A 27,436-nucleotide genomic window follows, 5' to 3' on the forward strand; every position below is an offset into this window, starting at 1 on the left:
AGAATATATGTAGTGGCAATTCGGCAATTTAGATGTCTCAGCGTATTGCACTTAGGAGCAGTAATGAGACCATTATGGAACTACTTGTAGTGAAAATACCATTGATGTTACAGTCTGAGATTAAAACTTTAATTTGTATTCATTTACTCCTTTAAAGAGATAAGGATGAGGAGGCTGGTCTCTGTAGCTAAATAGCAAGTTACTGACAGGAAATGTCATCCACTTGAGACAAGGTGTTGGGGCTACCTCTCCTTGAACACATGTCAATGAGGTCGAAATAATAGACAGAATCACCCACCAATCCAATACAAAGTTAGCAGTAAAAGGCCAGTGTGAAGAAGAGTGTATTTTGGGAGCAAGTGTTCTTCAATAGTGAATCCACGTGAAGGATCAGGGAAAGAGATATGCAGGGATATTGTCTTCATTTTATCTGGAAACAGTGCTTGTTTCAGTAAGCTGGATTTGGAGCCTCTCATATAACTCGTTACAGATTTTCTCTGGGGAAAGAATATTTCTCTCTGAGCTTATGCTTTTCTGCTATAAAAAAAAAATATTAGTGCCTCTCTAAACCAGGGGTCTTAACATCAAGCCCATTCTAAAGAGTTGAAAGATGGTTGGCAAATAATTTGAACTACTGATAATCAAAAGGCCCAAGTGTGCCAAGATTGCAATTTAAAGAAAACACATTAAAATGGAGTCAAGATTAACCCTATAATGTCATTTGCTTTCTTACAACCTCATAGGCTGAATGGTAGAGAAAAGGGTTTAGTTACAGCAAGAATGCTGATAAATTCAATTATGAGTACGGAAGCTAAAAGTACTGCTTATTACCATGGCTCAACATTATGTCCCTGATTACTTTTTGAAGAGTATGCATTTTTCTGTGAATTAGTACAAAGCCTTTTATTAAACAAACCTGATCTCTTGGAAAGGCAAACAGGAAACACACTAAATTTCTCATTCACATTCCCAAACAATATAATTTTTAGAGTGACTTAATAAAGAAATAAAACTCAGTTCATTCTGAAACTCTGGATTGCAATTCCATACCCTGTATTAAAAACATGTTGTGGATGGGTCAGAATTAGACATTTATCAAAGTGTGAAAATACTAGATTAAAATTATGGATTTGCGACGGGCGCGGTGGCTCACGCCTGTAATCCCAGCACTTTGGAAGGCCCAGGCGTGGATCACGAGTTCAGGAGATCGAGACCATCCTGGCTAACACGGTGAAACCCCATCTCTATTAAAAATACAAAAAAAAAAAAAAAATTAGCCGGGCGTGGTGGCGGGCGCCTGTAGTCCCAGCTACTCAGGAGGCTGAAGCAGGAGAATGGCCTGAACCCAGGGGGCGGAGCTTGCAGTGAGCCGAGATCGCGCCACTGCACTCCAGCCTGGGCGACAGAGTCAGACTCTATCTCAAGGGGGGAAAAAAAATGCATTCATGTTTATTACCTAAGAATAAAGAAATACCATGGTTTAAAATTTCATATAGGAGAACATAGAAATATTCATAAATTTAAAGTTTTTAACATATATCATACTAATACTTGTAATCTACAGGACAAAGAAGGCAGGAGAAACAAGAGTTCTTATGCATTATTGGTGGGAATGGAGTTACTCCATTCTTCCTAGAGGATAACTTGATAATATGTATAAAAATGCATATTTTTCTTCTACACAGACATTGTATTTCTAAGCATGTATCCTAAAGAAGTAATTGCACAAGTGCAACTAAAAAGAGAAACAAAAAAACACATCACAGCATCATTTGTTATAATCTACACAAAACTGTAGACATCTTTAACTGCTTCTGTCCTTGAACTTGACTTATTCCTGCCGATGTAAGAAAAACAACATTTGTTTTGAGATATATTTGAAAAGACTTTCACCAAATTGTTAACATGGTTATTTTTGGTGGGAGGAATCTGGATGATTTTTAATTTCTTCTTTATACCTCTCTTTTTTACAACAAGCATGTATTAGTTTTACAGTCAGGCAACAATTTAGCTGTTAAGGGTTGAACATGTTCTCCCCAAAATATGTTAAAGTCCTCACTCATAGTACCTCGGAATGTCATCTTATTTGAAAAGAGTCTTTGCACATGTAATCTGAAAAATCAAGTTAAAATGAGATCATTCTGAATTAGAGTGGGTCCTGATCCAACATAATGTTGTACTCATAAGACAGACACGCAGGAAGAAGATGGCCATGCAACCAGGGAGGCAGAGACTGGAGTGAGGCATCTACAAGCCAAAGAATGCCAAGATTGGCAGCAAACACCAAAAGCTGGAAGAAGCAATAAAAGGTTCTCCTCTACCAGTTTCAGAGGGTGGCTGGCCTTGCCAATACCTTGATTTCAGACTTCTAGTCCCCAGAACCACGAAAGAATAAATGCCTGTCATTTTAGGACACCTAGTTTGTGGTACTTTGTTACAGCAGCCCTAAGAAACCAACACAAAAGCCATTTTAATTTGGGGAGGAAATTTCACTTACTATACAGATGCAATAAAAAGTCTCCTCAGTCTACTATGCCATACATGGAATAGCAAACTCCTCTATCAACTGTTCTGCATCCAATATAGTAACCTGAAGTTGAATTAAATGCTCATAGAAAAAGGAAGTGAAAAGGTTCTATCAGGCAGGTGCAAAAGTAATTGCACCAACCTAGTGTTTTTTAGTTTTTCTACAGATGACATAAATGCTGAAGTGGTTCTGAATACATCCCTAGGCAACAGAAGCATCATTTTTCAAGGGCCCCAAAGACTCCTCCTTCTCTGAACCATCACAAATATTATGAAGTATCCAGAGATCTGTCTTATTGATGGACTACTTTAAAGAATTTCAGGTTGGCTTGTCATAATTTTCATTTTTTCCCTCAACCATATTAAATGTGACTATAACAATGAGCTGAAAGGAAAATTAGGTCCCAAGTGTTTTGGCATTTTTTCAGTATCGAAGGTCAACCACATAGCAGTGAGCCAGAATGCATTGTGAACAGACATATGGCATTTGTTGGGGAGGAGAAAGGGTGGGAGGAGGAGTGTCCTGTTTTCCAGCTGCCTTCTAAAGTCAGTCTTGATTGCCATAAAATCTTATTGCATTTCATGTAGCCTCATAATCATTTTCTTTCTAAAATGCCCTTTGGTAATCTTGAGAACCAAGAAGACAAGTCTCCAGGAAACATTCCTTCTGATTGTGCTAGGTCTTCAGCAATGTAAAATTGAGGCTTTAATTGCACCAGGGGTGGACAAACATCCTAGTCCAGTACTAAAGTCTGAACACTAGGGCAAAGAACTACTCAACAAGGAATACTTCTAGGAGAAGGCTACAGCTTAAGGAAAGTATAATACTAGGCTGAAGTCGCTCATATTCTCTTTAGAGTAACTACACTAATACTAATTTAATAAAATCATACCTGTTTGGATGCTCATATGATAAGGAATTCAGTGGAACACAGCCAACTGTGGATGCATGGGGAGGATATGTATGCACCTAGTGTGATTTGGAAGATAACTAAGGGATCAAGGATTAGTCAAGCACTTGTGCAGTTTCACATGACAGAAACCCAATTCTATCAAGTTTATACCAAGAAAAAGAAAAGGGATTTTGTTGGGAAATCAAAGGGTAGAGGTGGCATCCAGTCTCTAAGGGCTTATTAAATATGTGTCTGTCACTGTGCTCCCTTTTTAGATATGTTCTCCTTGGGCAGTAGCCTTATGGTTTTTTTTTTTCCTAGCAAATGTTCTTCCATCTGGATGTCTTCCATCTGGCCAGAACAAGTAGGTATAACTCCTGACTGGTGTTCTTATGGCTCGCAATCCAGAATGAAAGCAAAAAAGAGGAGAAAAATTCTCCTTTCTCTGTGTCCATATATAAATATTCCAGAGGAGTCCTCTGTTGGATTTGGAATAGGTGTTCACACTTGAGTCAACTATCCTGGCCAAGTAGATGTGGCGCTCTGATCATCCAGGCCTGAATCTGCAGCCAGGAGGGCAGGGCACTGAGACTTGTAACTCTATGAAGACAAAGTGGAGCGGAAAGGTCAACATGGAGTTCTGCTATCCAGAGAAAGAGGAAAGTGATGTAGGAAAGACAGACAGTAGATGCCCACTAGAATACTTTCATTTGCCAAATGCTAACTCATCTCTTCTTGACCTAGACTTCCATGGAGCTTGAAATCTTTGTTTTACTCTTTAGGTTACAACTATCATACATTATATAAAAATAGATGTAGATAGATGGATACTATATAAATATTCAAAGGTTACAAATGGTTCAAACCTTGCAGAGCTGACAAAAAGCAATGACAAACCAAACTCTATAAGCAAGTAAATAAAACTTGATTGCAAAATAAAATTCATACATGAGCTGAACTTTAAGGAACAGTTAGGTATATAATGTTGGGAAGTATAAGAATAGCTTATTTTTTAAAAGCAAGCTATACATAAATACAAAGCTACATAGAAAAAAAGTCAAAAAGGCAACTCGCTAATTTGGGGATAAAATACAAATACCAAATGCATAGTTACAATTTGTCCTATTCAAGCAGGAATACTATGTTTGACCATTCAAAAATGTTTCCTCTATGAAGCAGGAGGTCCAGTTCACCTCATAAATAGATATAGTCAGGGTTGCATTTTCCCCTTAAAGTGGAGTCTAAGCCACCAAAAAGTCTGTCTTTTAGAAAAAACATTTATGAAGAATTTTGAATGACTTACAAAACAAAAGTTGTGAATTTGTAGCAGTGTGGTTCTTAGAGATGGAGGATTTACCATTTAAGGCATAGCAAAAGTTGAAGCCTAAGCTTGACTTCTGCCCATCACCCTCTTTCCCACTCACAGGACCTAGAACATGACTTGCATGTGCTCAGGGTCTCACGCTTTGCCCCAGACCAAGATTACATCATAAAGATCTCATCCCCCAGACCCTCTGGCACCCTGAGGTAGAAATATTTATTTTCTCCTTTTAGGTATCAGCTTTGAAGGGAAAATTCCAGGTGATAAAGCTGTATTTCCTACTGGGAATCAAATAATCTTTTCACACCCTTTTAACCAGGGCCTCAGTTGGAACCACCTGGAGCCTGGACAGACTCATTTATGAGACAGGAAAGATTCAGGAGACTTCTTCATAAAAAAATAAAGTTTCTAAGACAAGGGAATTAATTTTCCAGTATTCACAAGTGTATTGTCCACTTAAAGGCCCATATCTGATTGCCTGAGCTGAGGAGTTCCAGACCAGCCTGGGCAATAGTGAAACCCGGTCTCTACTAAAATACAAAAAATTAGCCAGGCATGGCAGCATGTGCCTGTAGTCCCAGCTACTCAGGAGGCTGAGGCAGGAGAATCACTTGAACTCAGCAGGCGAAGGGTGCAGTGAGCCGACATCATGGCACTGCACTCCATGCACTCCATTCTGGACAACAGAGGGAGACTTCATTTCCAAAAGAAAAAAAAAGAAAAAAGCTTATATCTAGCTAGTAGTTTTTTAATTAGAACATAAAATGATCAATCAAAATTGCTTCATCCAGACAATCTCTGTCAACATTTTGGTATATGTCATTCAAGATTTTAATTCCTATGTAAACATGGAATGTAAATATATTTTTTCACAGGAGTAGTTGTATAACAAATACTTTATTACCTGATTTTTAAAATGCAATATAACTTCTAAAATTTAAATTAGTATTTTTTTAACTTTAATTATATTTTACATAGAAAAACCAAACCCACAGCCTTAGAGATATAATTGCTAGGTCAAAGAGTTTGCAGAATCTTTTGGGCTTAGGTTGTTGGGCAAATTGCCATCCAGAAATGTGTAAGACTTCTCATTTTCTCTCATGTCAACCAGGGAATCAGTACGTTTTAGAATTTCTAACTATTTTGGGTGAGGGTTAATATATCACCATGCATTTTCTCTTTAAAGACACATTTTTTTCGCATTTAATATATCTGAAATCAGAGTACATCTTGCAATAGATAGTGAGTTTATATTGTGCTGTAATTTAATGAACAGGATTTTTTTCTTTTTTAATAGCACTTCAAGTTTAATAACAGCATACCCTATAATCAATAGTGTGTTGGATTCCATGAAATACGGTACCTCAATCTAAGCAATTTTACGTTTTGGCCCAGTAAAATTTTTCCTTCCCACCCACAAGCTTCTGGGACCAGTTGCCCTTGCTAACTGCTTACAGAATGCTCAAAGTATGTAAATTCAATTCAACTTTTATTCAAGTCTCTCTGCATATGGCTCAGGGAATACAAAGACGAACATGACAGTGCTGAGAAAAACTTAATTAGGAAGGTCACTGCATAAAAACCACATAATGAATTTTCTCTCAAAACCTTTGTGGAACAAAGCAGAATATAAATAAATAAAAACATTCTACATACAGAAGGCAAACAGACATACATTTCAGATCATCTGTTCCGCACATTCCCTCTATTGTTGCAGATAACCAAAAGCTGTACCGAGCGACCTGCAGCTCCTTGAAGACATCCTGTTCTCTAAGCCTCGTGAAGGTGTAACTGCGGCTCACTCTAGCTCAAAGGATGTCTCCTTTCCTCACGCTTTTACATGGCCAACCCCTGATCAGCCTTCAAACCTCAGAGCAGAGGCCACCTCCCCTGGCAAGTTGTTCTGACTCCATCTTTCTCTTTCTCTGCCTTCTGTCAAAAGTCCCTCCTCTCTGTGGACCCACAGTTCTTCCACAGTACTTAGTACTTAAGTAACCCCTTAATAACACATATCAGAGTAACCCACTGACAGACTGTGAGGAGTGAGGAGGTGGCATGACATAAAGTGTGAAAGCAAGACTGCCCCAGCCCCATCCCAGCTCTGCCACTCACTACCTATCTTTGGGGAATTTACTAGTAACCATTTTTTTTTTTCTTTTGAGACAGAGTCTCACTCTGTCACCCAGGCTGGAGTGCAATGGTGCAATCTCGGCTCACTGCAAGCTCTGCCACCCTGGTTCAAGCGATTTTCCTGCCTCAGCCTCCTAAGTAGCTAGGATTATAGGCAGGTGCCACTGTACCTGGCTAATTTTGTATTTTCAGTAGAGGTTTCACCATGTTAGCCAGGTTGATCTCGAACTCCCGACCTCAGGTGATCCGCCTGCCTTGGCTTCCCAAAGTGCTGGGATTACAGACGTGAGCCACCGCGCCCAGCCTAGTAACCACTTTTAAATCTCAATTGTTTTATCCACAAATGGAAGTTTATACTGTCCAGTTCGAAGAATGGTTTGGAGGACTCTAATAAAGCATATGAAGCATTTAGCACAGGGACTGTCCATTAGACAGCATTGAAAACAAATAACACTGGCTCACTGGTGTGTCTCCCATAACAGACCAAGGACCCCGGGAGGGCATAGAATATGTCCTTTATTTCTATGATCCCCAGTTACCTGGCAAGGAATACATTCTCAGTACAGGTGTGTTAGAGTGTTCACATAGAAAAACCAAGCCCACAGCCGTAGAGGCTAAAAGAAATGAGATGACAGGCATCTCTTTTTGGCTCAGAGAGAGCTTTAGTGCTTTGTGCATGTCCTCCTACTAGCTCTGTGTACAGAGAGGTTCTGTTTGTTTGAGTCTAGTGATGTGAAAAGCAATCAAAAGGACTGTAAAAATCTCAATAGACATATCTTTTTTTTTTTTTTTTTTGAGAAACCATCCTTCATAACTGTCTAGGGTTTTTTTTTTTCCTTTTCTTTTCCTGCTTACAAGGAGTCTTAAGGCTGATAATAAAAAGAAGGTAACATGGATATTAGCAACCACTGCATTAGTTTATTTCATTTACTTCTTATGCCCACTCAGAGGGGGAATGGGATGATAATTTAGGCATCTTCTTAGGTAGCATGAATGACCAGGACAAAGTGTAATAATGGATGGGCACAATGCCTAGAACCATTGTATCAAATGACTCCACTGCTTACAGAGGGAAATCTTTGCTTTCTTGAAACAAAGGACGGGGCTAAACTCTGAAAGAATAAGATACTAAGACCCATCAGGAAGTTACCCCACCCCAAAATGTCAATATATGTAGCTCTGCTGATGGCTAAACTGATGGTAGCAGGGCTTATTTTCCTGATACATTATTCCTTATTGGAATGCCATTGTGTTTGACTGTAGTAACAGCAACAGCTGTAGCTCCCATGTATTGAGATATGGGAGGCACAGATATGCTCCATCTGCCAGGTACAGATATGCTTCATCATTTAATTTTCTGAGCAATCCTATGAAGTAGGTATATTCCCCATTACATAGATAAGGAAAATGAGGCTTAGAAGTGGCATAACTTGCCTAAGTTGCTGGGAAAGATCAGAACTGGAAATCAAACCCAGCTCTATCTGAGTCCAAGCATATGCAGAGCTCAGAAGTTAGGTCTTAAATAGGCACAGCTTTAAGGCTTGCTCCCCACTCTAGCCATGTTTTCTACCACCCTTTTCCAAACTTTACACTGAAGACATACCAAACTTCTTTTAGAATCTCCAACATACTATGAGAACTTCTTTTTTTCTCTTTTCTTGCCCTCTTTACTTTCAATCCTCTCTTACCTGGCTCACACTTTCAGACCTCAGCTAAAATGCCACTTCAGGAAATGTATTTCCTGACAGCCTACCACCATCCCCACATACTGCTAGGTGGCATTGCTAAGTGCTCCCAGAGCTACTTGGCATTCCCCCATATTGGCATGGATTACATGGCATAATTACATCTTAGATCATTGTCTGTGTCCTTCATTAGACAGTGTCATAGTCCATTCAGATGGCTATAATAAAATATCATAAGCCGAGTAGCTTATAAACACCATAAATTTATTTCCCCTAGTTCTGGAAGCTGGAAAGTCCAAAGTTAAGGTGCTGGTAAACTTGGAGTCTGGTGAGGGCCTGTGTTCAGGCTCATAGACAGTGCCTTCTAGCTGTACCTCACATGATGGAAGGGATGAGGGTCTGCCTGGAGCCTACTATATAATGGCACTAATTCCATTCGTGAGAGCTCTGCCCTCATGATCTAGTCACTTCGCAAAGGCCCCAGCTCCTAAAACCATCACCTTGGGAATTAGGATTTCAACACATGAATTTTGAGAGGCACAGATAGACTTTAAGAACTTTGAGGACTGAATCTAAGTCTGTCTGATTTACTGTTGAAACTTCAATGCCTAGAAACTAACATAAGTTCAATAAATAGTAGTAGGGAGAATAAATAAATGCATAAATTAATCAGTGGTAACTGATGGAGTATGAATGCTTTGCAGTAGAAGAGTGATAATTTCCCATCTATTTTTCCATACCAAAGGCAAATTCTATCTTCTCCATCATTCTACATTCAGATTACCCCTACCTATTTACAAACATTATCAGTTGGTGATCTGGAAGAAAGTGCTTTATGCTGTTAGAATAATAGTCCTTGTTCACCCAAGCAACACCTTTCAATAAAAAAAAAAAAAAGTTTGCTCTCTGATTTCTCTTTTAGCTTTGAGGATATTGGATACAACTTTCAAATATTTAGTTTTAAATGTTAAGCTACAGCTAAACCTAGAAAAGTTACAGGTTTGTTTGTTGAGGCCAAAGCCTCCCCAGGCACCCAACATGTGCTTTTTTTTTTTTTTTTTTTTCCCACTTATGAAAAACTACCTCTTCTAATTCCAGGACACCTCAGAACTTCCGTTTGTCACAATAGGTCACACATTCTTAAATGGGTCTCATTCTGCTTCTCTCTGGATGCTTGGTAATCTCCCTGAAGCAGAAATTTCAGAATAAAGTGAGGTGGCCCTTAATGGTATCCCAAGTGTGGTTGATAATAGGTTTTATTTTTTTCTCTTGTTTTTTTCTCAAGAATCAGGCGCCATAGCCAAAATACTTATCTGAGAGAGAATGGGAATAAAAACTCCCTAATAATAATTTTTTAAAATTTTGATTTTTTAAAGAAATAATTAAGGTGCAGCTTTGACCTGCTCTGTAATCAGAGGATTGGGTTCCCTGGATACAGCCTTTGTGTTATTCTACTTAACCAAAGAGCAACTTGGGCATTTATCCAGGATACTCCTCAAGGATCTAATATGTTAATTGGAAAAAAAAAAAGTCTTAGGAAATAACTTTACAACCAAAAAATTCATCCAATTGGAAACACATGGGATTATTTTCCAATCCCTGTTACTTGAAATCTCAGCTGCCAAAGCAAAGGATATTAAAAAGAAATAAGAATTTCTCAAAGAGCAAACAGAATTAGTAACAATTCCAAGGTAGAATACAAACAGCTTTAATTAAAACAGCATACAATATAATTCCCACGTGGATATTTTAGCATGCTTAGTGCTGGTACAGGTAAAGAAACACTGTTTCCTAGGCTGCCCTTCCAGATTCTCAAGGCTTCTTTGATACCTCCACAGCTGTAATATCTCTGCTGGATATAGTTTTCTCCTCCTGCCCCCTTACTCAAGGAAGTCTTCTTGATCTACTTCAGCATTTGCTATTTCTCTGCATATACTAGGTGGTTAGTTTTCCTTTTCTCACTACTCTGTGACTTTGTTTATCATGATCACAAATGGAATGTATATAAAGAAGAAGAAAGCTGGGAGAAGATTCAGCTACCTGGGCCACTAGAGTCTTCAGTCTCTTCATGGAATCTATTGTCCAAAGATCTGTCTGTTAGTCTGTTCTCATGCTGCTAATAAAGACATACCCAAGACTGGGTAATTTATAAAGGAAAGAAGTTTAATGGACTCACAGTTTCACATGGCTCGGGAGGCCTCACAGTCATGACAGAAGGCAAAGGAGAAGCAAAGGTACATCTTACATGGTGGCAGACAAGAAAAAGTGCCAAGCTAAAGGGGGAAAAGCTCGTTTTAAAACCATGAGACCTCCTGAGAACTCACTTGCTATCACAAGAACAGTAATATAGGGGTAACCACACCCATGATTTAATACCTCCCACTGAGTCCCTCCCACAACATGTGGGGATCACGGGAACTACCATTTGAGATGAGATTTAGGTGGGGATACAGCCAAACCATATCAATTTATGAGGTAATTCAAATTATCCTTTCAAACCAGGATAGAAAGCTGAGGGATAGGCTGATAACTTGATAAACCCTAGAATACAATAGGCCTTGAATTCGAGAATCCCAGTTCCCTGGAGATTATTTTGATCTACTTTAAGGAAAACAAACAAAAGGGAGTGATGTGTTGTGAATAGTTACTGAATAAATGGGTGGGCCAATCTAAACAATTCAGTTCAAGCATGCTAAGGAAGGGTCAAAGAGTTTGAAATTCTCCTGGTGCTTCAGGAAGAATGATGAGAAATAGTCCAGATTATTGCTGATGACCAGACATGGATTTGCTGCTGGAGGCTGGGGGGAAAATGTCTGGATTCATCCATTCACTCACACATGTGCATGCATCCACACATATGCCATGTGTGCACTCACACACAATTCTCTTCTAAATTAGTCTTCTACATTATATAGGAAAAGAACTTCTTTATTAGTTAAGAGAATTAATAGGTGTTTTCCATTTATAGTCAACTCACTATGAACTATGGTATGGAAAGAATAAGCTAAGGTGGGGCTAATTAGAACCCATAGATATTTCTCAAACCTCACTTTGGACAATTTCAGTCCTTTCTACCATCCACCCAAGTTACTCCCAGGTTTTTCCCATACCTGCTAATAAGAAGCTAAAAGTGGCTTGAATTTTATTCCCAGTGTCTCATGTTTACCCTCGACTGGAGTTGCTAGGAATAATGAAATGCCTCAAAAGCCAAGAAAGAAGGAAGATGACATCTGAGTAAATCTCGATAGGCAAACAGTCAACCCCCGAATCTTTGAATTGGTGCTGTAGGGTACCCTTGACTGTGGTTAAGTTGATCAAAACAGCACTGCCCATCTAGAAAGAAGAGATTATTGAGAGAGGGTGCTATTTCTGGATGGTTCCAAGAAGGCCTATTGTGAGCTAGCAGTCAAGAAATTTTGTCTCAAAGCTGCAGGGAGGTCAGCAATCTTCTTACCTCCATTTCCCATTGTGTAGCAAAAGAATAACGAGCAGATTGGATCTGCACTCAGAAACACTAAGATGGGAAACAAAAGCATGCCCACATAAAACATTTTCATCACATTGCCACTTGCCAATGTATTATTGCAGAAGGCTCTGGCTTGCATTACAGAGATATCACTTTCTCCTCCTTTCAACTATAGTCATTGAGAAGAGCACTAAAAAAAATTATCTTTAGCACAATAGAGAACAAAATATTCAGGCTAGTTTGGCAAGGTCAAGTGAACACCAGTGAGAATTTACATTCTCTGGACATGTGAGGGGGACTTTACGTATGGAAAAGGACTTAATTATAATATGGTGAGCAATTAAGCTTTTGCAAGTTAAAAGTAATACCATGTGGTATTTGCTGAGCATTCTCCTGGATGTTTAGCCACACCCAAGAGACTAGTCTCTGCATTCCAAAAAAGAGAAAGGTGGGGTGAGAATACATAAAAAACAAATTTTAGACATAAAATTCTAATATCGACAAAGATAAATGAACTTAGGCTTCAACGAGAATGAGAACATGGGGTTCAAGAGAAACCACAACGTCAGTAAGTCCCAGGTACAAGCCTTTTCTTCTGCATTTTTAATTCATATTCCCCTATCCTCTGAGTTGACACTTCATGTCCACCTAACCCCACTGTCCTTTTTGTGAATGGTGGAGAGAAAAGATTACCACTTTAACCCGGGAAGCCTATTCAAAACAGGCTGGTCAATTCCCCCTGAATCATAGAACTGTGATCATTGCCTCTCTCTTTCCCTCCAGACCACAGGGTCGTTGCCACAATCCCTCCAGAGCCTCTTTTCTTTCCCCCAAGAAAGAATTATAAATTGAAAAGTCATCCCACAAATAAAGACCCAGAGGGGTTAGTGTTATTTAGAGCTACAAAAAAAAAATGCTATTTTTCTCCAGTACTCCCCATGACCAGCCACATGGACTTTTTATCTAATCCTGAGCAAGCCAAGCTTATTTCTCCCTTTACACATCTGTCCTTGTTGTTCCTTCTGCCTGTGCTGCTGTTCCTCCAGAGAGACCCTTGCTTGACTGGCTTCTCACTGACCAGCTCTCAGTATAAGCATCCTCTTCTCTGAAAATCCTTCTGGACTATTCAATCGGAAGCAGCCCTCCATTCCACTCTTTCCATCACATAACCCTGATTTATTTTCTTCATAATAGTGCCACTATCAGAAAATGTTCATCTATTGGTTTATGTGTTTCTAATCTGTCTTCTGCCTGCAGAACATAAATTCCATGAGACCAGGGACCAATTTCTAATCTGTATCCCCAGAGTCAGGGATAATAACTGGCAGATCACAGGCATTTAGATCATTGTTTAATTTTTTACATTGTGGAAGTTCTTACCATGTATTAGGCACTCTTTACTTATATTATCTTAATTCTAACCCCAAACCTGTAATATACATACTACCTTATTTTACAGATAAAAGAGCTGAGGCTTAGAGACATCAAATAACTCTTGTAAATGGCAAGCCAAGATATAAACCCTAGTAGTCTATCTCCAGAGCCCACATGCAAAATTGCTGCTTATTTTATTTATACAATATGATATAGGAATCTTTTTTTTTGAAGTTTGAGCTTGTGTTGAATTTTTTTAAAATAATAAAATTAAGCCCATTTTTTTCCTGTAGGACTTCTCATAACTTTTAATATGCTAATGTACCGCATGACTCACCAAGATAACTATATTATATCCATCATTTCCCAATCATTTTTTTTTCTTTTCTTCTTTTTGTCATGGACTCTTCTTTTTCATGGAGTCTCTTGACATTTCTTTTAACTATGCTTCTCCTGACATTTCTTTGGAAAGTGTTCTCACATTCAGTGCATGTTTTCTAAAACTATATCAGAACCATAGATCTGCCGCTGACTTGTTCATTCAACAAATGTTTTTTGAATGTCTGTTATGTGCCAGGCACATTTCTAGAAACTGTGAAATGATATGTCACTGAACAAAAGTCCCCACCCTTTTTGAGTTACATTCTAGAGAAGGAGGAGACAGATGACAAACATTAAGGATAGAAAATAAGTAAATCATATAGTAGAAAGTAATATGCTATGAAAAGAATAGAAATGTGGGAATGAGTGAGAGGGATGTGGAAGGAGAGAGGTAGGGGGGCAGTGGGGACACACAGATGGGAAGGATAGGGTTTGCAATTATAAATACAAGGTGGGCTTCATTGAGAAGGTAACATCTGAGCAAAGACTTGAAGGAAGTGAGAGAATTAGTCACTTGGATATTTGAAGGAAGAGGATTTCAGGAAAAGAAAATGGCCAATGCAAAGGCTCCAAAAAGCCAGTATCATGTTTTCCAGAAGCATTAAGGATGCCAGCAAGGCTGGAAAGGAGTAAGAGGCAGTGTAGTGAAAGATAAGTGAATTGAAGAGGGTGGCAAGACAGACAATGTAGAGTATTGTAAGTCACTGGAAAACCTTTGGCTTTTTCCCTAAGCGAAATGGGAAGCCACCGGAATGTTTTGAGTACAAAACTAACACTATCAGCCTCATTTTTCGAAAGGATTTTTCTGGCTACGATGTTGAGTATAGTATACCAAGTGAGACGGAGTCTCCCTCTGTAGGCTGGAGTGCAGTGGGATCTTTGCAAAGGATCACTCTAGGTGACAGGGTTTCCATGTTGAGTCAATGGACCTTGTGATATCGGCCTCCCAAAGTGCTGGGATTACAGGCTTGAGCCACCGCGCCCGGCCAGTATACCAAGGTTTAAGGATCACTCTAGGTGCCATGTTGAGTATGGAATATGAGAGATCAAAGTTAGAAGTAGTAAAACCAGTTGCAATAGTCCTGTGAAAGATGGTATTTCTCAGACTAGGATGGTAGCAGTGACAGTGGTAAGAAGGCACAGGGTTCTGATTTATTTTTAGAGTAAAACCAGCAGAATTTCCTGATGGTATGAGAGAGAATGAAGAGAATTAAGAATAAATCGATTTTTTTTTTTTTTGGTCTGAGCATCTGATCAGATGAATGAATATCAGTCAAGATGGAGAAAGCCTATAGGTTGAAGACGCCCCAGGTAGGAACAGTTCAGTTTTGGGTATGGTGACTTAGAGGTGTCCATTAGATTTCTAAGTGGAGATGGCATGTAGAGAGTTGGAGTTTGGGGGAGAGATCTGATCTAAAAAATACATAAACCTGAAAAGGGCCAATAAATGGATGGGATTTAAAATCATGAAAATCGATGAAATCACCAAAGGAGTAAGTGCAAATGTTCAGAAGAAAAACTGTCACAGGAGCTGAGCTTGAGGCACAAGTAAAAAAAGACATGTTCCTCAGGAAACCAACCCCAAGCCTTGACTGATATGTGGAAGCACAGCAGATAGTGTGATGAATTATACATTTCAGCTTTGGGACTTGAAGGTGGCCAGGTATGGTGGCTCACACCTGTAATCCCAGCACTTTGGGAGGCCGAGGCAGGTGGATCACAAGGTCAGGAGTTGAAGACCAGCCTGGCCAACATGGTGAAACCCCATCTCTACTAAAAATTCAAAAATTAGCCAGGCATGGTGGCAGGCACCTGTAATCCTGGCTACTCAGGAGGCTGAGGCAGGAGAATCGCTTGAATCTGGGAGGCAGAGGTTGTGGTGAGCCGAGATCGCACCACTGCCCTCCAACCTGGGTGACAGAGCAAGACTCCATCTCAAAAAAAAAAAAAAAAAAAAAAAAAAAAGAAGAAGAAGAAGAAGGTATGACTATGAGGTCTCATCTTCTGAACCACATAATGGCTGCCTGGAGTTCTGTCTGAGGAAGATTCTGAGACCATGTCTAGGGTTAGTGGGGAAGAAAGTCACAGTCGTTTAGTGATGTGTGCTAGAGTTGTGACAGGTGTAACAGCATGCAGGCAGCATCAGATATCCGCCACTCCTTGCCTGCAGGAAAGGCCACAAGCCTGAGGATAGATGGCAAGCAGTGTTTAGAGAGTTCACTGAATGCTTTTGACTTGCTGCAAGTTAATCTGTGTGGTTTATATCAATCGTACTAAATAATCTGTTGCTGAAATTATCTTACACACACAAGAAAGATTTTATTGCTCTAGAGCCACTAGCATGTGTTGGACTTAAGTGTGTGAAAGGGGAACAATTAAGGAAGAAGAGAGAGACAAGTCAAAACCCAAGGCAAAGAGTGGACTTTTAGCCATGACTCTAGGAGGAGGTTGGGTAAATCCTCTTCCCAAAATGCAGTGATAGAGCTATGGAAAGTTGGAAACTTCAACTATTTGTGCTCTGGAAATCAACCAAAGTCCTGTGACAATCTGAGAAGTGTTTATTTTTTTAAAAGCATGGGACATCACTCAGAAACACTGGGAATCTGAGATGTTCTGACCTAGGCCTCCTCTCATCCACCTCAACCCAGCCTATAGGTTCTGCCAACGTACAGCAAGCCATGATGACCAGTAGCTTCTCTGTAGATGTTGAAGGAGACTCAACCAGTTTGAAGAGCTGGGCAGTGCAGACACCAAGCAAAGTTGTCAATAGAAATGATCATCTTGGACGGGAGTGAGTTGGAAGGGCCATCGGCTCCAGCAGCCTGAAGTTGCGGTTGTGGTCAGAGACAGCATATTGCTGGCTGAGGCTGTGCATATGGGCAGTGGAGACTGAAGGGACAGAAGCCCTTTATATGCTTCTGGTTAATCCAAAGTCTCAATGTATGTGCATAGGAGACTCAAAAAAGTCCAGCAGATACCAGACTCAGGGGAGCTTGAAAAGAGCCTGAACTTTGTATATGTTCCTCTACCTGAAAATAGGTAAAAAAGGGCAAAGGATGGAAACCTTAGTGGTTTAAGGTGTTTGAACATAAATGATGTTCAATCATGAACTGACCACTAAGGCTGTACAGACACAGGAGCAAACTCTAGCAAGCCAAGGTTAAAAATAAAATCAGGGCCTGTAGTCCCAGCTACGTGGGAGACTGAGGCAAGAGAATGCAGTGAACCTGGGAGGCGGAGCTTGCAGTGAGCTGAGATCATGCCACTGCACTCCAGCCTGGGCGACAGAGCGAGACTCCGTCTCAAAAAAAAAAAAAAAAAAAAGTAGATAAATAAAAAATAAAATCAGGAATGTATATATATTTTAAACTAGCATAGGCATTAGTAGCCTAGGGAAACAGATTTCACGGATTTAGTCCAGGCAAGTTACAAACAAAATACCAGCAATAGCCACCATCAAGGGAAAAAAATATCAGAATTCAGGGTAGTTGCAATGTGTTATCTTAAATGTCCATTTTTTAGAAAAGAAAGTGTGGCCCATACTCAAGAAAAGAAAAACAGTTAATAGAAACTCTGTGTTACCAAATATTCGTGGGCAAAAATTTCAAGGCAGCTGTTATAAATATTTCCAAAGAACTAAAGCAAACTATGCTTAAAGAATGAAAGAAAAGTGGGGTAACAAGAGATCAACAAATAGATTCTTAATAAGGATGTTGAATTTATTTTAAAAATACCAAGTGAAAATTCTATAACTGAAGAGTACAATAACGGTAATAAAAAAAATTTCACTAGAGAGTTCAACAACAGGTTTGAGAGAGAAGAAGAAATCAGTGAACTATAAATCAATAGAAATTACTCAATCTAGAGAATGGTGAGAAAACAGACTGCAGTAAAATTAACAGACCCTCAAAAACCTGTGGGACAAGATCAAGCACAAAAACAACCACATCAGGGGAATGTCAGAAGGAGGGAAGAAAAAGGGACAAAAACCCTATTTGAAAAAATAATGGCCAAAACTTCCAAAATTTGGCTTTTTAGAAAATTTATCTATATACCTAAGTAGCTCAAATAAAGCCAAACAGGATAAACAAATAGATCCACACTTGAAAACATCATTGTCAAACTGTTGTACACCAAATCCAAAGAGAAAATCTTGAAAGCAGCAGGAAGAATAGAACACACCATAGAAAGGCGAGCACCCATGCAATTAAGCTGGCTTTTCATCTAAAACCAAGGATGCCAGAAGGAAGAAGAATGGCAAATCTGTAGTGCAAAAAGAAAACAATGTCAAACAAGAATTCTGTATCTAACAAAACTATCCTTCAAATATGAGGGCAAAATAAGGACATTTTCAGATAAACAGAGACTGAGCAAATGTATTGTTAGCAGCCCTGTTTTACAAGATGTACCGAAGGAAGGAAGACCTTCAGGAAATGGTACTCTAAGGTAACACAAATCCACAGGAAAAAAATGAAGAGCACTGTAAATGATAAATATGTGAGTTAGTATAAAAGATTCCATAAAATATATTTTTTCTCAATTTCTTTAAAAGACATAGGATTGTGTGAAACAATAATTTTAACATTGTAGTATTGGGTTTGTAACATGTATAGATTTAGTGTATAGGATAGTAATAGCACAAAGGAGGGAGGTGGGAATGGCACTATATTGGAGCAAAGTTCTTATATTTTCTGGAGTTAAATTACTGTTAACCAAAAGAAGATCATGATACATTAAAATGCATATTGTGAACCAACCCAAATGCCCATCAATGGTAGACTGGATAAAGAAAACGTGGCACATATACACCATGGAATACTATGCAGCCATAAAAAACGATGAGTTCATGTCCTTTGCAGGGACATGGATGAAGCTGGAAACCATCATTCTCAGCAAACTAACACAAGAACAGAAAACCAAACACTGCATGTTCTCACTCATAAGTGGGAGTTGAACAATGTGAACACATGGACACAGGGAGAAGAACATCACATACTGGAGCCTGTCAGGGCATGGGGTGTTAGGGGAGGGATAGTATTAGGAGAAATGTGTAATGTAGATGACAGGTTGATAGGTGTAGCAAACCACCATGGCATGTGTATACCTATGTAACAAACCTGCATGTTCTGTACATGTATCCCAGAACTTAAAGTGTAATTAAACATTTTTTAAAAAGTAATAAAATGTATATTGTAATCCTAGAGCAATTATTAAGAAAATAACATGAAAATATAGTAAATTAAGGGGACAATTTAAATGGCACATTAAAAATATTTATTCAAAACAAAGAAAGCAATCAAGTAGAAAGACAAAAGACAGAAAATCTAAGGCAGGTCTTTGGTAGAACTGTTATTCTTTTTGCTCCTTGTGATTTTTAGCAAAGAGGGAACTAAAAATCTGTAACAAGCAGGATGGCCTACATAATTCTGGACACAAAGCAAAATGAAAATGTATGGGCCATTATTCAAAAAGTATTTCAAATTTCAGAATGGTGAAAGCAGATCATAAAGCTAAAAAAGGAGGCCCTTCTGACCACAGGGTCCTGTGTGACTAGGCAAGTTGTTCATCCATGAAGCTGGCCCTAATAAAAAGCAAGAGGTTACTGTATTCCATTTTCTCACTCTCTGGATAAACCCCCTTTGGTGCCTCCCTGTTGTGCTGTCCTTTCTCATCCTTGTACCCAAAATCTCCAGTACTTGGGAAGGGCCCATTCTTCACAACCAGAAGTCTAAGAGACCATATCCAAGGTGTTACTTCAACTTCAGGCAGCTACCATTATACTTTGGTGCAGATGGTTTTGCATTGAAACCTGTAATTCCCTTATCTGTGCTGACTTTGTGTTTTTCAGTTGCAATTGTTCTTGTAAGCACGGGGGTGTCAGAGAAGAACATCATTATCTAAGTACCTGATATTTTCTTTAACTTTTAAGTTCACGGGTACAAGTGCAGGTTTGTTACATAGGTAAACTTGTGTCATGGGGATTTGTTGTACAGATTATTGCATCACCCAGGCGTTAAGCCTAGTACCCATTAGTTATTTTTCCTGATCCTCTCCCTCCTTCTACCCTCCATCCTCCAAAAGGCCCCAGTGTGTGTTTTTCCCCTCTATGTGTCTATGTGTTTTCATCATTTAGCTCCCACTTATGAGAACATGCTGTATTTGGTTTTCTGTTCCTGTGTTAGTTTGCTAAGGATAATGGCCTCCAGCTCCACCTATGTCCCTGCAAAGGAACGAACTACCATTTCTTCTTTTCTGTGGCTGCATAGTATTCCACGGTGTATATGTACCACACTTTCTTTATCCAGTCCATCATTGATGGGTCTTTGGATGGATTTCATGTGTTTGCTATTGTGAATAGTGCTGCAATAAACATATGTGCACATGTGTCTTTTATAATAGAATGATGTATATTCTTTTGGATATATACTCAGTAATGGGATTGCTGGGTCAAATAGTATTTCTGCTTTTAGGTCTTTGAGGAATTGCCACACTGTCTTCAATAATGGCTGAATTAATTTGCACTCCTACCATTCATTAATTCATTTGAAAATGTTTAATATATGTGAAACCCAAGAAGGGTTTCCCACAAACCCACTAGGGATTGTGCTGGGCTAAGCTGATCTGTTTATTAGGAATGCCAATGGTGCAATGATCTAACTGCACAATGATCTCATCATGTTTTCACAATTAGGCTTTGTGACTGCCATAGAGAGAATCGACTCCAACACAGTTCACTAGTGTCAAATACTCTTGATAGAACTCTGGAAGATCATTGCCATACACCATGCAATCCAGTTCTACTTAGGCTCTGACAGGTACATTTTGCCTGCTTCAAGTTTGTGATGAGCTAGTAAGTGGTCCCCCCTGGTCCTTCAGACCTCTGTCATACTTGTTTTTCTGGAAAAAAGGAAAGTAAATATGAGGATGAGCATGAAACAATCAAAGTTGTCACCTAGGTATATTGTGAATCTTTTAGTGTCAAGTCAGAGAAAATCTGGCTCAAAACCAGCTAAACAAAAAAAGAAAAGAAGAAATGTAGACTCTCATGTAGCTGAAACACCTGGAGCTGTCAAAGCCTTGGAGCAAGGCTTGATTACATGGCTCACCTATGTCATCAAATGCTTTTTTTTTACATTTTTCTTCTTGGCTTTCTATGACATTTCGCTTACTCCTAAAGCTGGATTCCATTATACTTCCAAAATTATTTCCAGTACCTTCTGGATCTTTATTATTCTACATGAATCTCCCACAGGGAGAGAGAACTTCTTCCCTCGTAGTTCTCTGAGCCAGGAAGCATTTTTTTCCAGAAGCCCCAGCAAACACCTCCTTATTTCTCACTGGCCTGAACTGAGTCTTCTTATTTGAACTAATCACTACAGCAAAGCCAATCGGATGTGCTGATGGGCTTAAACCACCCAGAGTTCTACTCTAGAACTGAGAGTAGGGTGTACTTCCTCCAAGCCCATGGGCTGTATGGTAAAGGTACTGTTACCAGGATAGTGGGAGAATGCTATGTACTGAGAGGGTTAAACTAGCAAAAGCCCATTACCCCACCAATAGGAAACATTGACTATTGTGAAGTCAGTGGCCACCAGACCCTGAGCTCCCCGCCCCATGTGCTATAGAGTCTAGGATGTTGAAGAGAGCTGGGAGGAGGTGCCAAGAACATTAGGCTGCTTCCTACCATCTAGCTTACTCCAACATGTGAGTAACACCAATACAAATGAAAAGCCATCAAATGTGTCCAATAGTGAATATCATCCTGGCAGACTCTGAACTAGGAGGGAGAGTCCTGGAGAGGTGTTTATTTTCTGATATAAAAAAGGTAAGGAGAGCTTTCATTTTGATACCCAGTACTAACAATAATCCTTGATATCATGCACACCTGGAAGAAAACAGAAAAGCAGAAACTGCAAAGGTTTAATCTTAACTACCAAGGGGATGCAGAAGCTAATTGATATTAAGATATTCATTCATTCTACCAAAATTTATCAATGTCTGCTGTGTACTTAACCCTCAACTAGGCACCATATTAGATAGGTACAGTTTAGCATAGGTACAGTTTAGCATACAGGTTAGCAAAGGCTTTAGAATCTTTCAGACCTAGGGATGAATCCCAGTTCTGTCACTCAGCCTCTTTTAGCCTCAGTTGCCTCGTGGTAAAGTGAGGATAAACCTACCTTAAGTGGCTGTTGTAAATATTAAATGACAAGAAGAAATAAAAGTTAAATAAATTAAAGCATTCATCCAAGTGACTTGCACACTTATAGTCATAAGAAATGGTAGGTATCTTAATTAATAGTAGTAGTACTTGTTGTTATACTTGAATGGCTAGTGAGACATGGTCTGTGTTCTTGAGATGCCTTTCTAGGGGAGGAGGTGTGGAATGTGTACAGGTAATGAGTGTCAGAAGAGAAGCAGAGATGAACTGATATAGAAGTTCACAGGAAGATGAAATTTCTTCTCCATGTTGAGAGCTGAGAAGGCTCACCAATATGTATTTTACATGCAGAAGCTAGCAGGATGATGTCTAACTTTAGGTGACATCTTTTGAGTCTTTTCTCATGTCTTGCTAAGAAATGAAATCTTAAGTGTCAGTAAAAGGTTGTAAGAGAAAGATACATGAGCAACACTGACACTTGCATAAGCACGTGTGCTCTAGAGAAGGCGAGTTGCTGGATGTCTCCACTGCTCTGTCCCGCCTCACATGAGAGATGAAATTGTTATTGCCTGTCCATGTAGCAAAAGGAGTAGCTGCTTGATTCATGGTTTAGTTGGGGCTATTAGGTTGTACTCCCAAAGGTATTTGATAATCTGTTCAACTGAGCACAGTCATTTGTCTTGTTTGCTGACTACTTAGCAGATGAATTTGTGATTTTGGTAATTACTATGTGAACGTTAATAAGACATGATATCTTTTATTAATTAGTACTTGGGGTTTCTTTTTCAAAATAGCAAAATCTAGATGATTTACAAATATTAATGAGTCACTAGTGTTAGTTTTGCAAAATTAACATTTGGAGGCTACTCACTCTAGAATAGTTTTTCCCTCTGAAGTCTTTTACTGAAGAACAAAGACCAGAGACAACATACTGTACTCTGCACCCTAGAAAAGGCTAATTAGGTCTGCTCAGGCAGAAATGGTTTAATTTAGAGATGTACTTATTTACACATTTTTCCATTTTAATTCTCTCCAAAGAGGTTTTGGTGGTGAAAGGATAAAATACTTTCAGAAAATTAAGTTATGCTTGAGGAATGATTTTCTAGTAGAATTCTATGAGATTCAGACCTGTTTTTCAAACGTAGGGGGTACTGCAGATGTACCCACCCACTCCCCTACAAAACAAACACACACACACACACACACACAGCATAAAAGGACACAACAGTGTGCTGGAGCAGCGTGCTGGAGCAGGTTGGCAGGAGCTTCATTCTGCTCTGGGGCTCTCTCCCCTGTAGCCAGCCTCTTCCTTCCATGTACACATGTACCAGCAAGCCATCATGAAAAGCCACTTCCTAGCAGGGACTGGCAGTCATGAGGTTATGCAGCAAAGAACAGCGTCTTTAGTAGGTTAACTCAGTCGGAAAGTACTTCTGAACAAAGCAATCAGATGGCACATTGTTACTGCCCTCCCTGAAGAACTCATTTAATGACTCTTAGAACAGTACCATTTCCTTTAAAGATCCAGATGCCTACTGTGCCTTAAACTGCCTGCACGGCCCATGGTTGACAGCTTCAACAAGCATTTCTTGAGCACTCACTGTGTGCCTCACACTGTATTGGTCCTGGTAAAGGCTTTATAGTGCACAGCAAAGACAGCCTGTGCCAGGCAGGGTGTAGAGCCCATGTCGCTGGTTATTACAGGAGTAACTATGATGCAGCTTGCTTTTGCCACTAAATTTAAATGAGCAAATAGACTCAAAGGAAGAGATTTTCATCTTTTCTGTTCAGCCACCTTTTCAGAAACCCAAATAATTCCTATAATGTAGGGATTATTTGTAATGATTACTATAACCTTTACTTAAGGCCTGATTATGTGCCACATATTATGCAGTTTACCTTTGTTTTTTCACTTCTCACAAAGATATCTTTGGTAATTACTTATATTTGTAAGCCCATTTTTTAGATGGGCAAATTCATGACTAAGATGTTAAGTAACTTGTCAAGTTACTATTAAAGGCAGACAGTGGCTATGATATGCAAACAGGCAGTTTAATTTTCTATAAATGTGTTTTTTTTTTTTGTTTTTTTTTTGTTTTTTTTTTTTTTTTTTTTTTGAGATGGAGCTGCCATGATATGCAAGGCTGGAGTGCAGTGGCCGGATCTCAGCTCACTGCAAGTTTAATTTTGCCTCTCCCGAGTAGCTGGGACTACAGGCGCCCAATAAAGTTTTTTGTATGTTTAGTAGAGACGGAATTCAGTGCCCAAATTTTTTTCTTATTACAAGTCACAAAATGAAACTACTGAGCTTTTCACCTGTAGAGTTGCTATTCTGGCATAGTCTACAGATTAAACGTTAAACCCTCAGCTACATAGCAAGAATCTGGAGCTATTGTTTGGGCTATTCATGGAGATGTCTTTGCCAACTGTGTCCAGTTGGGGCAGGTAAGTCCTTCAGGGGCACCCCATTAAAAGGGTGTATGAACATAGTCATCTGCTGCCCCACAAAAGTAGGCACTGGTATGGGAGGATGTGCGGAAGACAGAGCCTCTCTCAGCTGGGTGGTCTGTTGCTCTGGCTTTGTCTTTGTTGCCTGGGCAACATCTCTCTAGAATGTGAGAAACTCACTTTCCTTTTTGCATGTTGATCAGTGGGAAGGACTAACAGCTGTAGCTATAGGTTGCCTATTATCCACTACCACCTATAGTTGAGAAGCAGAAACCAGATTTTGGAGAGGTATACCATCATGCCCAGGGTGCAGAAAGATATTAAATCATCCAGCTTATTTTATGTAGTTCTGAAATCAGATGGGAAAAAGATCACGTCCCTGAATCCTGGGAGCTTTTTCTACCAAATTTTTCTGTAAGACACATATCCTATAGAAATATACTTTATTTTTTCTGTGATAACTGGAGGGAATTTGGAGAAGACAGTGTTACAGAGTAATTGTGAACATGAGTTTTGACATCAGTTCTTGATTCAACGCTTGGCTTCACCATATGCTAACTATGTCTTTGGGCAAGTTATTTAACTCCTCTTAACCTGTTTCCTCATCTAATAAATGGGAACATTCATATATAGATTTTGCATATGATTGATTTCTAATTATTTATTCAAAGTCTACTCTGTGTCAGGCATTCAGCTAGAGGCTAGTGAAACAACTGTGAATTAGAAGACATGGTGTCAGCCATCGTAGAGGTTAAATCTCACAGAAAAGGTGCATATTTAAATAGTCATTTCAAGTATAGAGTTACAAAAGAGTTTTTCCTCTTTTTTAACCATGAATGAACCTTGGAAGCAAACAACAGGAAAACTTAACTAGCTTAGGGGTTGGAGATAGCCTCTCTAGGAAAAAAAATAGTAAGGTCTTAAAGGGAGGTATGAGATAATCTGGTGACTAGTAGGAGTAATGTGGTTACAAGGGAATGTATTTAAAGGCCTATAAGCAAGACAAAGTATAAACACTGGAAGAACCAAAAGTATAGATGAGACCAGACCATTCCAGAAAGGTGCAGAGTGGTGTTAGATGAAGTTGAGAGAGAGGCGAAAGTTCATGGAATCTTAGAGAGTCTCATAAACTGTGTTAAAACATTTGGACTTTATCCTAAAGGCAACGGGAGGTCCTTAAAGGATTTAAATGGGAGTGCTATATAGAGAAGTTGTGAGTATTGAATAAAATAATATGCACATATGCTTAGCCTACTATTATACCTATTAACCTCTCAATAAATTCAAACTGTCATTATCATCAACTTCATCATTCTTAGTATTACCAACTTTAGGTAAAAGGTAAAAATCCTGCCCCGCACTATGGAAAGAAACTTAAGTAGTTTGTGGTGGAGGAAACATGTAAATCCTGAAAGGCTGGGAAAACCATTCTCTACTTGCAGTAATACGAAGCCCAAGGCGAGTTTTCCTTCAGGTATATTCTTCCTCCTGTTTCTTTGCTTCTCTGCCTTGCTACCTTCACAGTGAATTCACAGCTTGTTAAGCAGTGAAGTCATAATTCTTTCTGGCAGTTCTGTCATTTTCATAATGGATTCTTGCTAGAGCCTAAACATACAAAAATGCAGGTAGACAAGATTATATGTTTTCAAGGAAAGCCAGGGCCAGGGGTGGGGTACTGCAGGAGTATGAGGGGACATCTTACTGCAGGAAGTTTGAGGCAGCAGCTCTGAAAAGCAGATAGCTTGCATAATGACATGTATCCATCTGCATTGAGATGACTTTGTTTTAACCAGGAGGAGATGTCAGATTGCTTGGCATTTTACTGTGAAATAAATACTTTGCATCCTTGGGTAGCAAATAAAACAACAGGACTCAGTAAAAGGTGAGGAAAGCAAAACTTATCATTTCTAAGTTCATTAGCCTGCTCACATTCCTTCACCTCTGAACTTGCTACAGATAGATTATGAAATAAGATTGGACTAAAGAATTGAAATGCTTGATTTTGTCGGCCACTGTGGTATTAGAATATTGACTATGAGGCAGAAGATACATTGTTTATTTATGTGTAACCCATCTTATTCATAAAAAATGTGAAGGGACCAGGTCAATTAGGTTCTAGAACCAACTCTACCATTAATTGTGTGCCCTTGGGCGTAACTTTGCACCTCTCTATCAATGAAGATCTTTACTTATAAAATGGATTTCTTAAACTGATAGACACCAATGAGCAGAATAAACATTTTTTTTGGCTCTGAGGCTCATATATAATGCTATACAAGGAATGACCTTTTACTGAGGCAGGCACTTGGTGACAAAAGCACACACACAGATAATGGCAGTTGAGGAGGGTATACAGCAAGGATCAAAAAGTGGCACCAGAAGACACAAGCATTTCTTGAGCACCCACTCTGTGCTTCCCACTGCATTGGGCCTGGTAAAGGCTTTACAGTGCACAGCAAAGGCAGCCTGTGCCAGGCAGGGTGTAGAGCCCATGTCGCTGGTTATTACAGAAGTAACTATGATGCAGCTTGCTTTTGCCACTAAATTTAAATGAGCAAATAGACTCAAAGGAAGAGATTTTCATCTTTTCTGCCAAGCACCTTTTCAGAAACCCAAATAATTCCTATAATGTAGGGATTATTTGTAATAATTACTATAACCTTCACTTAAGGCCTGATTATGTGCCACATATTATGCACTTTACCTTTGTTTTTTCACTTCTCACAAAGATATCTCTGGTAATTAACTTATATTTGTAAGCCCATTTTTTAGATGGGCAAATTCATGATTAAGATGTTAAGTAACTTATCAAAAGTTACACAGCTATTAAGAGGCAGAGCTATATCAGTGGCTGCCATGATATGCAAACGGGTTTAATTTAATTTTCTAAATAAATGTTTAATTCAGTGCCCAACATTTTTTCATATTACAAGTCACAAAATTGAAACTACTGAGCTTTTAGCCTGTAGAGTTGCTATTCTGGCATAGTCTACAGATCAAACGTTAAACCTTCACTACATAGCAAGGATCTGGAGCTGTTGTTTGGAGTTG

General features: G+C 39.2%; 1 protein-coding gene, 1 long non-coding RNA gene and 1 pseudogene across 9 annotated transcripts in view; 2 read left to right on the plus strand and 1 right to left on the minus strand.

Annotated features, from left to right (window-relative positions):
- PPP2R2B (protein phosphatase 2 regulatory subunit Bbeta) overlaps positions 1-27,436 on the plus strand; it is a 487,138-nt gene that overhangs the window by 140,304 nt on the left and 319,398 nt on the right. For 3 of the 8 annotated variants that reach the window (XM_050794014.1, XM_050794015.1, XM_050794018.1), the window contains exon 1: positions 21,389-21,601. The exons of the other annotated variants lie outside the window; for them this stretch is intronic. The gene's annotated coding sequence lies outside the window, so the exon portion shown is untranslated. Of the gene's footprint in view, positions 1-21,388; positions 21,602-27,436 lie in introns of those variants that run through there. 8 annotated transcript variants of the gene reach the window in all.
- Positions 1-27,436, plus strand: part of LOC126956784 (keratin, type II cytoskeletal 8-like) — a 320,724-nt pseudogene that overhangs the window by 79,449 nt on the left and 213,839 nt on the right.
- The window catches only part of LOC126956816 (uncharacterized), a 272,284-nt gene that overhangs the window by 37,345 nt on the left and 207,503 nt on the right, over positions 1-27,436 (minus strand). The gene's annotated exons all lie outside the window — the stretch shown is intronic.

Source organism: Macaca thibetana, chromosome 6, assembly GCF_024542745.1.
Source record: "Macaca thibetana thibetana isolate TM-01 chromosome 6, ASM2454274v1, whole genome shotgun sequence".
Taxonomy (NCBI): domain Eukaryota; kingdom Metazoa; phylum Chordata; class Mammalia; order Primates; family Cercopithecidae; genus Macaca; species Macaca thibetana.